Raw genomic sequence first — 14,232 nt, 5'->3', positions numbered from 1 at the left:
AAGGGCAGGCTTGCACAGTTTGATTTCCTGTTGGTGCCAAGGCTGTTATTGCCCCATCCACCCGTCTTTATCCTTTCTCAGAAGCAACAAACAAATTCCTATCTCCCTTTGTCACTGCATGCATGGCAATGCCCCTCACCACCCCCCATCCCCTCCACTGCCAAGATTATTATTGATTGTTTTAACAAATGGGTGTCCCTCCATCAAAGAATTCTACTAGAGACTGACAAGAAAATGCCATTTATCTATTTTGTTACATAAGTGATCAGATTATATGTAATTTTTTTCAAAGAGTAGTTCATTTTTTTCCCAAAAGATTTTAGTTTTGAGAATATAATGTATTGGTAGTCATCATTAGTCAAGCTCATGACTTGTAGCTAGAAAAGCATAAACACTAGGAAGCAAACAGGTTTCTCATTTTTAAAAAGACTCATTGGAAGCTTAATTTCACAGCATGTCCCAGGTGCTTAAAAACTATTACACTTAAGGTTTTTTCATTGATTAAATCCCTTTATTAACATTTTGAGGAAAGTAAAGGAATGGCAAAAATTCTTTTATATATACATATATTTGCATATTTGTAAGCAATTATTGATAAATGCTTGGCTGTTTTTTCCTTTTAACCAGATTGCATAAATTTTATGTGAAACTTTCCCTCATAGTTATTGCTTCTAAAACTTTAATAATGCCTCTTGCTTTTTTCTAACCTTTCTGCATTTAGCATTCTTTGTAGTTATTTGATTAGCTATGACAAAATGGTAAACCTATACACAAATATTTTAAATATTTTTACTGCTTGTAACATTTAATAACTATATTTTGATTTTAATTGCATTAATTTAGTGGATTATAATTTGATATAAGTACATTAATTGTCTTCCATGCTAAAATTTTGATTATTTCCTATATACAACCCATTTCCTGCTTTCACTGGAAGCTGAAGAGGGTTTTTCTATTTTTGTTTTTATTTTTACTGTTCCCCAAGGCTTTCTTCCTTGTGTTTTTCTTGGGTAGGCAACATCTTGCTATGAAATATTTGAGCCATGACTAAAGTAAACCCACATGCTACTTGTTAAATGAGTTTTTTTTTTTTAATGAAGTATTTGATTAACATGTAACAAAGAGAATTTCTAATACATTACTCCACAGACCGATGTCTAGAATTATCATAGAGAAATATAATTCTAGAAACATATTTTATATTTATTATTTGATTTATCATATAGTGGATCTCAGGAGTTGGTGGTTATAGCCAATGAAATACTATGCTTTAGGAATAAGGTAAATAATGTTATTTGAATGCATTTGCTAGTTTTGTGTTTTACATAAAATATTTTATTCTATTCTTTCAACTTTCATGAGTAATGAGGATGTTGGTGTTTACAGATGTTCAAAATCTTTGCCCAGGTCATATTAGTAAGTGGTAGTGCTCCTTTCCCCAACTGCTCAAACTGATTCTTTTCTGATGTTTGCAGAACCTGTGAATGATTTAAAATCATGAAACACTATGCTTTAGGAAGAAGGGAAGTACTTTTTGAATGCATTTGCTAGTTTTGTATTTTGCATAAAATATTTTATGATGAAAAATTTCAAGACAGTTACAACAGGGGACTAAAGTCAGGCCCATCTGAATGCAGAACCACAGATGACTGCAGTGGTTACGCTCTCGTGAAGCTGGCCCTGCCTGTGAACTTTGAGATGTGGCACTAAAAGGCTGGAAATGGGTGACTTTCTCAAGGAAAAGTTGAGACTGACATATGAATGCAGGAGCTAAGGGGCCAAGAAGGTTGTGGGAAAACGAGCTCACCAGCTTTAGGAATGTGCAGAAGTCCAGGGAAGGATTTTGACAGCAGCAGCTTAGAAGTCAACAGTTCAATGCACTTCATTTAAATCTAACAAAGACAAGTACCAAACCCACATTTGGGTTATACCTGTATTAGGACAATCTTTGGCTACATTGTCTTTTGGAACAGCTTTAACACCTTTGCAATTCATATCGAGTCTTTGTCACATTTGCTATTCATCTTCTCCATCCTATATTAATATTGTCTTAGATCAGGCTGCCATACATAGCAAGGTACCATAGTCTAGTGGCTTTAAATAACAGAAATTTAGTTCTCACAGTTCTGGAGGCTGAAATGTCTAAGATTAAGGTGTTGGTTAACTTGGTTCCTGATGGAAACTCTCTTCCTGCTTTATGGATGGCCACCTTCTTGCTCTATCATCATATGATCTTTCCTTTGTACATGCAGATGGGAGGAGAAACAGGGAGGTAGAAGTAGAGAGAGGGGCCCTTCTCTTCTTTTTACAAAGTCATCAATTCTATCCTATTAAGATCTAATCCTCATGACCTCATTTAATCTTGCTGCTGCTGCTGCTAAGTCGCTTCAGTCGTGTCCGACTCCGTGCGACCCTATAGACGGCAGCCTACCAGGCCCCGCCGTCCCTGGGATTCTCCAGGCAAGAACACTGGAGTGGGTTGCCATTTCCTCCTCCAATGCATGAAAGTGAAAAGTGAAAGTGAAGTCGCTCCCCATTTAATCTTAGTTACCCCCTAAGAGCCTTATCACTAAATATGATTATATTGGAGGGGATGGTGGCTAGGGCTTCAACATCTAATATTTTTTGGCAGGGGACAAAATTCAGTCTATAACAAGTTTAAATTTTAAAATCCCAAGTGATGAATTTCTTATTTATCCATATTCAACTTGATGTTTTTTTATTTGGTCCATCTTTGTAACTGGCTGTCACAGTTTGGGCTTTTATTTCATAGAGTAGACACTTGCATAGCTGTATTGCCATCTCATGCCCCTACGCTTTTTAGGAAACCCTATCTTCATGTGGAAAAATTGATGGACTCCAAAATTTGTCCCGTCTACCAACCCTGATCTATGAAGATGGTAACAGGAATAAAGTGTCCTTTCATTTGTCTAGATTTACCTCATTGAAAGGCAGTTTGGACTATAATAGTGATATTTTCCTGTATCAGAAAAATTGTCTATACAGCAGAAGAACTGGCTCTGCTTCATCTATTGTAAGGAGTTGACACTGAAAATCTGCTGTTCAGTTCTTGATGCTACACTTAGAGGGACATTGATTCACTGGTGTCTGGCCAATAAGGGTGGTTGAGAAGGCGATGGCACCCCACTCAAGTACTTCTGCCTAGAAAATCCCATGGAAGGAGGAGCCTGGTGGGCTGCAGTCCGTGGGATCGCTAGGGTCGGACATGACTGAGCGACTTCACTTTCACTTTTCACTTTCATGCATTGGAGAAGGAAATGGCAACCCACTCCAGTGTTCTTGCCTGGAGAATCCCAGGGACGGGGGAGCCTGGTGGGCTGCCGTCTATGGGGTCGCACGGAGTCGGACACGACTGAAGCGACTTAGCAGCAGCAGCAGCAGCAGTGGTTTTGGGAGCATGACCGATGAGGAACAGTTGAAATTCTTAGGAGAAAAGAAGATGTGGGGGACATGTATCTGATTTTAAATGTTTAAAGTCTTAGCATATGAAAGAGGAATTAGGGTGCCTTCAGAAGTCCCGAGTGCCTTCAGAAGTCAGAGCTAGTATTAATGGATAGATATGAGAGGAAGGCAAATTAGTTTATGAGGAAGAAAGTTTAGACAACCAGAGCTGTGCAGAAAGGGGTCAGGGGGGTGATTCCTCTGAATCATGAAATAGGAAGCTTTTCTTCATTGATAATATTCAATCAGGGGAAGAATATTTTATACCAGGGTCATTGTTCAAGACTGAATTTGTCCTAGGGCAGGGGAATTGTGTTTAAATAGTAGGGAATGGTTCTTAAATTGTGAAGCACCCTCTGGTGCTCTGAGAAGGCTGATTTTCTGTTATAAAGTGCTATGTCAGGACTTCCCTGGTGGTCCAGTGGTTAAGACTTCCCCTTTCAATGAAAGGGGTGTGGGTTCGATCCCTGGTTGGGGAGTTAGGATCCCACATACCTTGTGGCCAAAACATAAAACATAAGCAATATTGTAAAAAAAATCAATAAAGACTTTAAAAAATGGTTCACATAAAAAATATTTAAAAAATAAAGTGCTGTGTCAAGAAATGAATACTGTCTATATCAATTTTTTAGGCACGTCATAACAAAGTATTTAAAACTAGGTGATATCAAACAGCAGAAATTTGTTGTTTCAAATTTCTACAGGTTAGAAGTTCAAAATCCAGATGGTGGCAGGGACAGATTCCTATAGGGGAAAAAAATCTTTCCTTGACTCTTCCTGGTTTCTGAATGCCATTATTCCTTGGCGTTCTTTGGCTTGCAGTTTCATTGCTTCAGTCTTTGCCTCTGTTGTCACATGACATTCCTTGTCTCATAATGATACCTGTCATGTTTGATTAGAGCTCATTCTAATGATTTCAACTTAACATCTACTAAGACCCTCTTTCTAGATAAGGTCATGTTGACGGGTACCAGGGCTTATGACTTCAACATATTCTTTTGGAGGACACATTTTAACCCTTAACAGCATTCCCAGGAGGCTGATACATTGCACTTTCATAGTGGCTCTGTCCCTGCCATGCTCAATCATCTAAGCAAATCAATTTACCTCTTGGGACTTCAGTTATCCTTCTGTAAAATGAGAGCAATAACTTTCTCTGGCCAAACAACAGCGTCTGATGTGACTATGTAAAGTGTTGAAACACGGACATGTGTTCTAAGAAACCCTCATATATAGACATGTTTATTTTAACCCTCTTTTTATATGTGCATCTCTAAATGATAACTTTTTTCCCCTTGAGCATAATTAAGGAATGGAGTGCTTAATCTCTAACAGATATAAAAAATATCAAGAACACTAACTACAAAAGGCCAACAGGCAGGGTCTGCAATAAGAACATGAGAAACAGCACAGCTTTATTTCATTTTGGAGGAATCTGAGAAAATGAACTAACTTAGTCAATATAATCTTCCCAGTCCACATAAGGAAGAGGAAAACATGAGACCTGTTTTGGGAATTTATTCTAAAATTTATGATCTAATTTTTTCACCATGATAGTCACTTTGTTCCCACAACATCCTATTCAAAGACTTTCTGGTGACCTAAATCTGCATTTACTTTTAAAAGTCTGTATTTTCCATCCTGTCCTTGATTTCCAGGTACTCTTTGCACTCATTGTTGACTACCATAAGTGAAAATTTGGAGAGGTGGCAACATGCTTGCAAACAAAGGGGCTAAATGGTCTGGCATTTGAGGAAGGATTTAAAAGAAGCATTTCAGTCTAGAACCAAGCAAATTGGAAGAATGTGTTCTCAGTAGCTTAAAGTAATGGATATGAACTGAAAATGGCAAAAAATAATCTTGAAGAAGAGCAAAGTTAAAGTGCTCATACTTCCTGGTTTGAAAACTTATTACAAGGATACAGTAATCAAGACAGTGTGGTAGTGGCATAAGGGTAGATACAGAGATCAATGGAATAGATTTAAGAGTCCAGAAGTAAACTCTTACATTAATGACACATTTATTTTGAACAAATGTGCTAAGATAATTCACTGGAAGAAAGAACAATCTTTTTAACAAATGACACTGGGACAATGAAATATTCACATGTGAAAGAGTGAAATTGGGGCATCTACCTCACACCATATACAAACATGAACTCAAAATATTCATAGACTTAAACATAGGAACTACATCTAGAAAACTCTTAGAAGATAACATAGGAGTAAACCTTCATGACATTAATTTTAGAGAGTGGTTTCTTTGATATCACATCAAAAGGAAAGATATAAAAGAAAATAACAGCTAAATTGGACTTGGCCAAAATTAAAAAGTTTGTCCTACAAATGATATAATCAAGAAAAAAAAAAAAACAACCTACAGAATGGGAGAAGATATTTGCAAATCATATATCTGATAAGAGATTTGTATCCAGAATATATAAAGAACACTGACAATCCAATACAATAAGGACAGATAACTCAATTAAAAAGTGGGCAAAGGATATTTAATAGACCTTTATCCTAAGAAAACATTCAAATGGCCAATGTGCACATGAGAAAATATTCAACATCATCAGTCAGTAGGGAAATGCCAATCAAAAAACTACAATGAAATACCTACAACTTCAAATTAATTAGGATTATTATAATTAAAAAGATGGATAAGCAAGCTTAGTGAGATGAGTGTGTTAGATCTCTAAGCACTGATGGTCCAGGATAATTTCATCAGGCATGAGGATCTTAGACCAGAGAAAGATGAATGGAAACAGAGGCCTCTAGCCAGCCTGCAGAGGCCAATGCAAATACCCAGAACACGAATCACTGATCAGACACTTTCCACATGCCTTGTGGCCCAATGAGGGGCCAGGGTCTCAGAAACCAGAGCATTCAGAGCCAGCTGATGGAGATGACGGTGCATTTACAGTAGATCACTGAAGAGCGTAACATACAGCTGATACCCAAGCACTTGCAACAGAACCTGACACTGGAAGAGCAAAGGAACAATCCAGCCATTCAAGAGTAGGAAGCTCTCTTGGACCACTTAATCTGTCAACTGGTCTACCTCCTACAGTCTGGGGCCATGGGTGGCCTAGAGCTCCAACAAACTGTTTTGCCCTTTCCAGGACTCTAGGAGCAATGTCAGAGTTGGGCAATGAGCCCATCGTCCAGGTAGCCCAACCTCCTAGTTCATCAACTGAGAGATTTTGAAGCTTCATTTGTCAGTCTTGACCTATCCAACCGTAAGATTGACATCTCTGCCTTGTACCACTCCAGCTTCTAGGATGACAAGAGCTGCCATGGAGGTGAATACCAGGAAGATGAGAATACTTTGGGCTTCATTAACCCTGGTACTGATAAGCATAAGCTGTGTACTGATCTGATGACTGAAATCTTAAGTCAGAGTGATGTGAATGGCATTGAGGAGATCGTGCTGCAATATCCCAATTAGAGAGGGCAATCATCTCTGAGGAAGAAGTGACCCCATTCCTGACCTACTACTGCAAGGCAATTGCCCACCTTGATCCAGAAAACTTGGTTTTTCTAAATGGTTGTTGCTCTGTCTTTTCAATGCTGGCCACAGTTTTGTGTGATCCAATTAAGGCCTTTCTGACTCCTCATTCTCTTCTACGGTGGTTTCCTCTTCAGTTTCCAGCTGTGTGGGAAGGTTGAGCTGATGCTCCTTTCCAGCTCATTTTTTACAAGTTGGAGAAAGCCCTGCTTGAGGCTATGCTTATGAAGAATAAGCATAATTAATCCTCAGAATCCTCTGGATGACTTCTACTCCCTGGACTCACTGAAGGAATACCTGGAATTTGCCAAGAGATACAACTTACATGTCATCATAGATGAGATTTACATGCTGTCTGTGTTGGATGAACATGAAAACGTTCTGGGCATGGAAAGTTTGTCTGACCTCAAGAACACCCATGTGATAAATCAGTCAGCACCAATAAGGATTTCAGCATCTCTCGCTTTGGCTTGGGTGCTCTGTATACCCACAACAAGGAGGTGGGCTCAGCCATGAGCTCTGCAGCATTTCTGGCATCACCCAGGACAAGCCATGTTGGCTGCTCCAGCACAGGAAACAAATTGAAAAAGTGTATCTGCTCACTAACTCTCACAGGAGCATTATCAACAAGTGAAGGTGTTGAAGATCCCCTTTCTCAACTGTGGCTCTGGCCTCTATGTCTGAGTCAACTTGGAACACATCCTGGACCTGTATGCATGTGAGGAAGAGCTGCTCCTCCATTGCTGTTTCCTGACAGCAGGCTGATGTCCCATGGTGAAGTCTACAAGTATAAGGTGCCTAGAATTTTCCACCTAATCATGGTGGATAAACTCATCTGCTAAAACACACGATGCATCATTTCTATCAGGTGCCTCTATGGAGCAGAAGCAGGATTTGATAGTGAAGTGGTTGGAGGAGGTACAGAGGGAGTGAGTAAGCTTTCTTTCTCCAAGTCAGTCACTCCAGCCAATCACATGCTCAGGGAGGCTTGTTATCAGCCTCTGGTCTAGAACACTGGGGCATTGACCTAAACTGGTGCTGAGGCTGAGCAGAGTGGGCTCCTCCAGGAAGGGGCTCGCGTGACTCAGTCATCAACCTCCTTCAGCTGAGCATCTGTCATTTTTGGAAGCTTTGCATCCTTTCATTATTTGCTAGCTATTGCATGTGCAAAACATTTTTATGGGGTTGGAATTGGAAAGCCTACAGGAATAAAGGGAACTCCTTGGGGCCCTGTTTAAATGGGTTTATTTTTGTCTTTGATGTCTTCTAAATTCCATATTCTTTTGAATTTCAGGCCTGTTCTTTTTCTTGTTGATATTTTTCATAATCACCTTTGGAAGTTAGATGAATTTTTGTCCTTTTAAAAATTCTAAGGGAGATTACATGTGACGAATGCTGCCAGGGGCAGGCCAGAAAGGAAGGGAAAAAATGACCCCTAACTGATGGAATATATTCCAGGCATTAGAGGCACTGTCCCATAGGATCCTGACAAGATCACACTGTCCTTGCCCATGAGTGAATGAGTAGCAGGGTGTAGGCAGAATTCCAGAAGTTCCTACTTTTTCTTTTTCAAAAGGCTTTTAAAATGAATCTCTTGTGACAAGCCTGGGGTCTTTCATTTCCATCTCTGGTGTTTCCAGCTATGTTAATCACACCACTTGAGTTTCTCTGCAAAACTTTTGCATATCTGAGATTTAGTGTGAACACTGCTGATATAAAATGAGTCAGGCAGGGACCACCACCTTTTTATAGATGATAATAAGGCTTTTAGAAACAACTGGAGGCTTTGGTCAGTCATTTGGGCTTGTGCTTATCCTCCCTTTTGAGTCTAGGTTTGGGGGTTCTTGTTCTTCAGTAATAATGCTCTTTTATAAAAAAAAATAAAAACTAAAAAAAAGAAGTGTACCAACAAATCCTGATTCTTCAAATTTTTTTTTAATTAAATACCAGATAGTGTTCTTTAGAAATTGACTACAGCTAATAAAAAGAGAAAGGGAATTCATTGGAAAGATGAGGGAGCTACTGTGACCAGACATGCTCTTCTTAGGGCCTCTGAAATAGCAGCTAATAGACAGTCTTATCAGGGTGCTGTCCCTAAGACGGGAGGGATGATACATTCCATGGAAGAGATAGACTGTTTCTGTCTCCCGTTCCACAGATTCAAATAATAGAGTGGGGGGGGGTGGGGTGGGGAAGAACACTGTCACATCTACAAGTATGGAATCTCCCTCCATTCTTTAGGGCTTTAATTTCTCTCAATAAGGCTTCACTAGTTTTTGATGTAAAAATCTTATACATATTTTGTTAAATTTATCACTCTATTATTCTTTTCACATTATTTTAAATGTCTTGTTAATTAATTCATCTTTAATCATTTGTATACTGAAATAACTGATATCTATAAAATGAATCTTGCACCTACCAAGAACGTTGACGATTCTGAGGTTTTACCATGGTGTTTTGTCTTGTGTCCGTGTTCAGTTGTCTCCAACTCTTCATGACCCCATGGACTGTAGCCCACCAGATTCCTCTAGTCATGTAATTTTCCCTGCAAGAATATTGGAGTGGGTTGCCATTGACTTCTCCAGGGGGTCTACCCAACCCTGGAATTGAACCCATGTCTCTTGCATCTCCTGCATCAACAGGCAGATTATTTACCACTGTGCCACCTGGGGGACCTGAGGTTTTACCCTACTTGCAAACTCATAGATTCCATGGATGTTGACAGAAGGCATGAGAAGCTTGGATCACAGACAAATGACAACTTATTAACCACAGTAATAGCAGCAATCAGAGTATTAATTTTTGCTTAGGTTTCCCAAGCCTTGCTTCCTACAGGGCAAAGTGTGGAGGACCAAGGGATGCCTGCATATGCAATGGGGTGGGTTGCAGGAGAGGGAATCCACATTTAGGGAAGCTGATTCTTTTGTAATGGCCAGTAAGCCTGCCTAAAATTTGGCCCTGAGAGAGGCATTATTTTTACTATACTGAAAAATTGTATTCATAATTTTAGTTCAACAATCCTTGATTTACAGATAAGGATTCTGAGTCCAGGGAGGGAAATCAAGCTTTTACATCCATTTCTTTTCTCCTTATCCCCATGGTGCTTATTCTTGGTCAATTATTACCTCTTGTCTAGATTATTGTCACAGATTCCCATATTCATACCAATGTTCCTGAAGTTCTCCTTTGATTATTTACTTAGTTAAAATGTTATTAATTCCTTAAATAATGCATGTTGAACATTCCTTACTTTTCACCTACGTTCCAGGCTCTGAAGTACACATGACAGATAGAGAGTTGCACTGTTCACGCTGCCTGAAGTTTCTTTTTCACCTTCTAGTAGGGGAGACAGATAAGTAAAACAACAACAAAACGTATGTGTCCTGTCTGAGAAGGAAATATGAATGTTATGAAGAAAACCAAAGAAAATCATAAAAGTATAGAATGGTGGTATGGAAAGTGCTATTTTTGATCCATCCTTGTTTGAGGAGCCTGGTGAATAGGTACAACAGTGAAGTAAGGGATCCTGCTAAGGAAAGATCCCGGGAGAACACACAGCAGTAATGATGCACAAAACAGCAAGTGCAAAGGCCCTAAGGCAGGAGACCTTTGATGTATTTGAAGAGCCAGAAGTGGCAGCCACTCCAGTGTTCTTGCCTGGAGAATCCCATGGACAGAGGAGCCTGGTAGACTACACTCCACAGGGTTGCAGAGTTGGACATGACTGAGTGACTTCACTTTTCTAGTGTGGCTGGAACAGAGGAAATCTGGTAAGAGATAAAGTCAGAAAAGGTACAGAACGGCCAGGTCGTTAGAGTCCCCTATCCGAACCTGATGTTTCCTCAAATACAGGCTCCCCACTAATTTTTTTCAACCTTTTCCAACTTTACTTTAATAATCCCCTTACATGAATACTTCACATCAGCCCAACAACCTTCATCAGACCCCAAATTACTTCTCATGGATCTGCTACTAGAATGATTTTCCTTATGCAACCTCTGACTATTGAAATTGGCAGGATCTTCAAGGTCTAGTTCCGAAATTCTGCTTGTCAGTTCCACATATGAAGTTGTATCTGCACATTAGACTTTACATTTCTCTGTGTGTGTTTTGTTGTTTCTATGGTGCATTCCGGGTTCCTAGAGACTTGAAGATAGCACCTTTTATCCCATTTATATCTAGTGTGGAGCCTTATAGATATCAAAATATGATATAAAGGTTATTTGAGGAAAGAACCATATGTTTACAATTTTGGAAGAAAAAAGCTCTCTAAGTTGCATCCTCTCATCTGAAGAATAAAACAGGGAAGTGATAGAAACATACATTATAATTTATTTCTATATAGTTATCTGATATTGAGTGAATGAGAAAATGTCATAGAAGAATGGTCTACGTATTTTCCAAGTGTGGTAAATTCTCACAACTCTTTGAGATCCCATGTGGAACACTCCAGGCAAGGATACTGGAGTGGGTTGCCATTTCCTTCTCCAGGGGATCTTACCAATCTAGGGATCAAACCCATGTCTCCTGCATTGGCAGGTGGATTCTTTACTGCTGAGCCACCAGGGAAGTCCCCCTTAAATAAAAAATACTTTTTAATCACTTTTCATTTGGAAACCTAAACAGTGTAAACTAATCCATCACTTATGAATCTCCAATTGTAAATAATGAAACTATAAAATTGTAGGTATGACTACGCCAAAACCTTTGACTGTGTGGATCACAATAAACTGCGGAAAATTCTGAAACAGATGGGAATACCATACCACCTGGCCTGCCTCTTGAGAAACCTGTATGCAGGTCAGGAAGCAACATTTAGAACTGGACATGGAACAACAGACTGGTTCCATATTGGGAAAGGAGTACATCAAGACTGTGTATTGTCACCCTGCTTATTTAACTTCTATGCAGAGTACATCATGAGAAACGCTGGGCTGGAGGAAGCACAAGCTGGAATCAAGATTGCTGGGAGAAACATCAATAACCTCAGATATGCAGATGATACCACCCTTATGGCAGAAAGTGAAGAAGAACTAAAGAGCCTCTTGAAAGTGAAAGAGAAGAGTAAACAAGTTGGCTTAAAGCTCAACATACAGAAAAGAAAGATCATGGTATCCAGTCCCATCACTTCATGGCAAATAGATGGAGAAACAGTGGAAACAGTGGCAGGCTTTATTTCCTTAGGCTCCAAATTCACTGCAGATGGTGATTGTAGCCATGAAATAAAAAGATGCTTACTCCTTGGAAGAAAAGTTATGGCCAACCTAGACAGCATATTAAAAAGCAGAGACATTACTTTGCCAACAAAGGTCCGTCTAGTCAAGGTTATGGTTTTTGTAGTAGTCATGTACGGATGTGAGAGTTGAACTAATAAGCAAGCTGACAGCTGAAGAATTGATGCTTTTGAACTGTGGTGTTGAAGAAGACTCTTGAGAGTCCCTTGGACTGCAAGGAGATCCAACCAGTCCATCCTAAAGGAAATAAGTCCTGAATGTTCATTGGAAAGACTGATGTTGAAGCTGAAATTTGAATACTTTGGCCACCTGATGCGAAGAATTGACTCATTGGAAAAGACCCTGATGCTGGGAAGGATTGAGGGCAGGAAGAGAAGGGGACAACAGAGGATGAGATGGTTGGATGGCATCACTGACTCAGTGGACATGGGTTTGAGTAGCCTCCAGGAGTTGGTGATGGACAGGGAGGCCTGGGGTGCTGCAGTCCATGGAGTCACAAAGAGTTGGACAAGACTGAGCAACTGAACTGAAATGAACTGAACTAAAACAATATTTCTTTTAAGAGTTTCAATAATCTCAGAAGATTTTATCAGTACTATTGCTGACAAGGAAATTGTACAATTTGTTACAAACGCATTTAGGAAATTGGAATCAATTTTTTCTCAAGGCTTTTATAAACTCATCTTTCAAGACCTGCTAAAATTTTGATGTCTCAAAGTAATACAAGCAACTTTTTGCCCAGTTTATCTCTTTTTTCTCTTTCTCTTGCTTTTAGTCCTTTTTCTTTCCTTTCAAATTATGTTTTCTTTGTTGTTTTGTCAAAAGCATGCATACTAATTTTAAAGATCAAACACTATAGAATGTATATAACCAAAATATTATCCACATAAAAATACCATTTTAATGTAATATTTTTTAATCTGTATTTTTTGTATTTGACTTAGCATTATTTCATGGCTATGAATAAACATACTCTTTATCATTATTTTAATTATCTTGCAATATTTATTTGCATATTTGTGCATACCTAATTCCCACACCTCTCTGAGGATCATATTTCTAGTTTCAGGATAAACTCATTATCTTCCACTGAAATAATGGAGGAATTATTGTTATGAAATAATGCTTCTGTGAAATAATTTTCAAGCAATGTTATACATTTAAGGATGTTTTAATATTTGTCGTAGCATCAATTTTTCAATAGCAAATATTTGGCCAGGTGTGACATAGACAACACGTATTTGAGGTTAGGTGAGTTTCTAAAGATAAATTGAATTAAATGCTTTGTGATAAAGTTATTTTTACCATATCTCACTGATTCTTAATCTTGGCATACATATTACATTCATATACATGCTTTGAACTTTTAACAAATATTGACATCCAGACTGTATCCCAAACCAATGAGATTAAACCTTTGGATGAAACCAGAGCTTCTGCTGAGCCTAAAGAGAGAGAGTTGAGAACCACTGAGACTAATTCCAAAGTAATTTGTGCAGAATTTGTAAAAACTGTGTCCTTTTCATTTTGAGGAGAATGGAAGCTCATCTTAAAATTGGGGAAATATGTATACATGTGGAGTTTGTTCATCCTAGGTTGTAGAATCTCTTTTTGTGTATGCCACTTACTCCTAGATACTCTCTGAGAATCAAAATCAAGCTTTTGGATGGTTTTAAAAGACCATCTTATGGTTACTTATCTTTCTAACAAGTACATGCCACAGTGGTTGCCTTGAAGGCTCAAAGCTCCTGGAAACATATAAGTTTGTGGAAACTTCATTCTAAGTGGAGCATTTAATGCGGAATCTTGAATTAGCTGAATTAAAGTCATAGATGGCTTTCTTGAAAGAGAGCAAACTGTAAGAATGGGGAGGAAAATAGAAAAGATGAGAGGGAGTATATTGTCACTTTAAGTGACGTGAACTGGATTTTGATATGAATGATGCCTCAAAGCCATAGGTGTAAGTAATGACAATATCTTATTATTTATTTTATTAGCTATAGAAATAAATGGACCTTTGTCT

General features: G+C 38.7%; 1 pseudogene; it reads left to right on the top strand.

The window, feature by feature from the left end:
• The first annotated feature begins 6,222 nt into the window (after nucleotides 1-6,222).
• LOC133233378 (probable inactive 1-aminocyclopropane-1-carboxylate synthase-like protein 2) lies at nucleotides 6,223-7,737 on the top strand (annotated as a pseudogene).
• Nucleotides 7,738-14,232: the final 6,495 nt, after the last annotated feature.

Source organism: Bos javanicus, chromosome 20 (genome assembly GCF_032452875.1).
Source record: "Bos javanicus breed banteng chromosome 20, ARS-OSU_banteng_1.0, whole genome shotgun sequence".
Classification (NCBI taxonomy): Eukaryota; Metazoa; Chordata; class Mammalia; order Artiodactyla; family Bovidae; genus Bos; species Bos javanicus.
This window is presented reverse-complemented; position numbering and strand designations above follow the sequence as displayed.